The 3869-nt window shown below is 33.8% G+C and overlaps 1 long non-coding RNA gene across 1 annotated transcript; it reads right to left on the minus strand.

Annotated features, from left to right (window-relative positions):
* On the minus strand, nt 1–2906 carry LOC148781272 (uncharacterized). Its single transcript, XR_016059381.1, has 2 exons — nt 2786–2906; nt 1–1809 (listed from the first exon to the last, which is right to left on the minus strand). It is a non-coding gene; the product is annotated as an uncharacterized LOC148781272 (long non-coding RNA).
* Nucleotides 2907–3869: the final 963 nt, after the last annotated feature.

The following is a 3869-nucleotide window of genomic DNA, read 5'->3' on the forward strand; positions in this document are numbered from 1 at the left end:
TGAAAACTCAAAGCCCAAACTTTATTGCATCCAATAATTATTTGGAATTTCAGAGGGAATTGATCTGGCCATTCAGCACGACTACTTCCGATTGCAAATTGAAAAAGACTCTCCTGCTTGTCAATGCAAATTAAAGCCCATGTAATGCTCCTTGGGTAGACAATCTTTCGAATCATTGCTATGTCTTCATCTACAGTTTGGCACACTAGATGGCCGACTTTTATCTCCCTTCCCCTTCTTCATGATTTGGCACAGATTTTATCTCCCATCCTCTTCTTCATGATTTGGTACAGATGCGCAACCACAGGGTCGTAAAATTATGAGTTGTATTTTTTTATCTTTATTAATGAAAATTAGGTAGGAGCTTTCTCCCCCACTAATTTAAGCAAAAAGAAAAATCCATTTTTTTTACATGGTGAATTTTTTTGTTTTCTTACAACGGTAAGTTTGGCAAACAAGTCAATATTTGAATTTTTAAAGATCAAAATAAATGCAAATATGTTTGGCAAACCGGATTTTCAAATTTTGAATTTCTAAAATTCTAAATAAATGCACTACATACAGCTCAAAGTTTTGAATTACTTATTATCCTAATTTTATTGTATTTGTTTGATGCTATCAAAGAGACCTAGAGTTACTCTAGTTACTTATTATCCTAATATATATTAGGATGCTATAAAAGAGGCCTCCAGGATTTCGCAATAGTATTTAGGCTTTTAGAACAATATGTATAAAAAAAACAAAATAAAAACAACGAATAATAATTCTTTATCCCATTTGTGAAAATTGCAATGTAATTTTCCGAACTAAAACAAGTAAAGATTGCAAAAAATAAATTAAAAAACACTCACCTAATTTTGATATTTAATCATAGTCGTAGTCAAGCTTGCTAAAAATATCTCATGAGAAATGTGAGAGAAAGCAAGAGAGACTTTGAGGAATATGAGAGAGAACGAATGGAAAACCCACTCCCTATAATAAAAAGTATTTTAATGGAAAGATATTGTCTATTTTACGCTGATAAAAATTCATGAAGACAGAACCTTCATGTTTGTTCTTATGGAAATATGGAAAAAAAAAAAGAGGGGCAGGCACACAAAAAAAAAAAAATTTATGACTACATAAATTTAAAATCCAAGGTCATATATAACTTCGGACTTTCAATTATAATTAGAGGCCAGAAAGGGGCAAAAATATAAAAAAAATACAAACATCATATGAAAAAATTGTGGGGGGATTTTAAGAATTAAAGGCATTAAGGTAATTTTTTCTATAAAAAAAAGTTAACATTGTTGAGTCCAAATGGAACACGTGCGACAAGGGTGATGCCACACGTGTAACGATGGACACTCATGATTTGATATACCAGACTCGTAACTGTAATTACCTTCTCATATGATAATACCGTAATTACCTGACTGTCTGGTTTCATTCTTTAATGTTAGTTTTTACACCCGGTTGCATATGAACACGTTGCTCCCGAGGGGCTAGGAAATCAATAAGGCTTTTTTCACTTCAATATAAATTTTCAAACTGGATAAATTTAGCGGTGAACACCCATTAAAGAATTCAAGATTAATCTCAGAAAATTTCAGCAAATTTAATTCCCAAAAGAAACTGAGAAAAACGGGCATGAGAAACTAACGTCTCAATCTTGACAGGATTGATACCATTTCTGGTTTTTATAAAAAAAAGAAAAGTACCATCCGGTAGGGTTTGACCCAGGCATATTTTAATGTTGCTGGTTACGGGAGGTGTTGAGAAACCCTAACATTCTCCACACTACATCGCCAGCATCACTCCAAAGCCCTAATATCACAAACCCAAAGTCCCATCAGGAAACCCTAAAATCTAATGTGCTTCGCAGGACCCCTGATAAACCCTAAAAATGAAGATAAATGCACAATTGAGGAAACCCCAAATGCTCAAATCTAAGGAAAACCATTTAAGAAAAAAAAAAGTTTATATGAGGTTGCAGCCTAGAAATAACGATAGACCTAAAAAATCCAGTGGAAAATTTGTTTTAAAATTGAAAAACCTTTTAATTGATTATCTCGACATCATGATATGTGAATATAAAAAATTTTGAGTTTAAAAAATAGTGCATCTTGCAACACATTATCTAAACCATCAATTTTCAAGATTTTCATATGTATATAGATCTACTCGATTTCAACCATTTTTGAAATTTAAAATTTTATAATTAGATATGATAATAAATTTTAAGAATCTTAAAAATGTTTTACACCAAACCTACATGTTATAAGAGATTTTGGAAGTGCGCCTTAATTGGATTGTTCAAGGTTGCACCCTTATAAAAACCACACCCTTTATGAAAAGCTTGAAAAAACGAAATCCACAGATAACGAGACACCTTAAACTACTAAAATCTAGAAACCAAATAGCCCAATGAAACAGAACAAATCAATACACAGAAGAACAAAGGAAAAAAAATAAAAAAACAATATTGAAAAATAAAAAAAAAAAAGAAGGATCGAATCACAAATTAGGATAATCCATGAAGGCTCCAGCAGTAAATCAGATCTCAATACCAGGAATTAGATTATTCTATAGACAATCCACAAAATCTCCAGCACAACTCAGAAACCCAAAACCCTAAAAATTTAAAACGCAGGAGACCGTAGCCACATTCTAACCAGAACAAAAGACCAGAAACCAGAATAAGAATAAAAAAGGTAAAAAATTTCATGAATAAGAATCTGAGAACCTGAAAACCTAAAATGTGATCAAGAATCAGAGATTGAGCCACTTTAAGGGCATGTACCAGGGATTGCAAGAGCGAGAGAGAAACTGCTGGGTCAGTTGACTGGCTTCTGGAGAAGTTTATGTAGCTGGTCTCAGGAAGATGAAGGAAGAAGCAGGTAGAAGAGTGAGGTAAGGAGGACAGAGAGATGAAAATGAGGAGGTGAGACTAAAAATAAGTCAAAGAAGTTAAAACAAAATTAGTCAAAGAGGTAAAACATGAACATCATCATTAGCCTCTGGCCAAATATGATGGAGGCGTACTCGAAGTCGCGTACACAACTCTAAAATGGGAGCAAGAAGCCAAGGACACCGATTTCTGTTGCGGCCGAAAGAATAATATTCGCATTATCCCCTTCAACAATAAGTTCATCCCCCAGCTAGGGTTAGAGCTAGAGAGACTTTGAGCAAAGAGTTGGCCTTAGCCCAAGTGAAGCCACAAGTGCCAAAAAAAAGCCAGTGAAGGAGGAGAGGATATTACCAAAAATGCTAGAGAGACCTTTGAGCAAAAAGTTGGCCTCAGCCCAAATGAAGTCACAATTGCCAAAAAAAAAAAGCCAGTGAAGGAGGAGAAGATATTAGTAAAACAGTCTCTAAAAATCCAGCCATACCACATGGTCCTGGATTTCCTAACTGGCAATCGTCAAAGTTTAATTTGATGGTGTCCTGATTGGTTGCACACCAATGAAATACCTTTTTATTAAATGCAAATTGATTGCTAACATATGATGCACAAACTACTTTGGACAATCATAAATCTTGTGGACATAGAGAGTACCACAACACAAAAAGCATTACAAACAAAAAGTATTTTGCTCAAAACCCATAGTAATTCCACATTCCTTGCCTATTCACCAGCACAACCTAATTGCCAATATTTACCACTTATTATAGCAAACAATATTTAATAGAGTAAACATCAACATTACTGACGACCACTATGTACAAATCGATATTTAGAAGCACCAACATGACAAAGGGAAAGTCAGATTAAATAGATTAGCGTAAGCTAGGGTAGTCACAACGTAAATTGGAATGATTTATGCTATTTTTTTGTCATTATCATTTTTGTCATTTTATTTTCAGATAGACTGACTATTTGGTCA

Source organism: Amborella trichopoda, chromosome 7, assembly GCF_054954075.1.
Source record: "Amborella trichopoda isolate Santa Cruz 75 chromosome 7, AtrichopodaSantaCruz75HAP2 v2.0, whole genome shotgun sequence".
Classification (NCBI taxonomy): domain Eukaryota; kingdom Viridiplantae; phylum Streptophyta; class Magnoliopsida; order Amborellales; family Amborellaceae; genus Amborella; species Amborella trichopoda.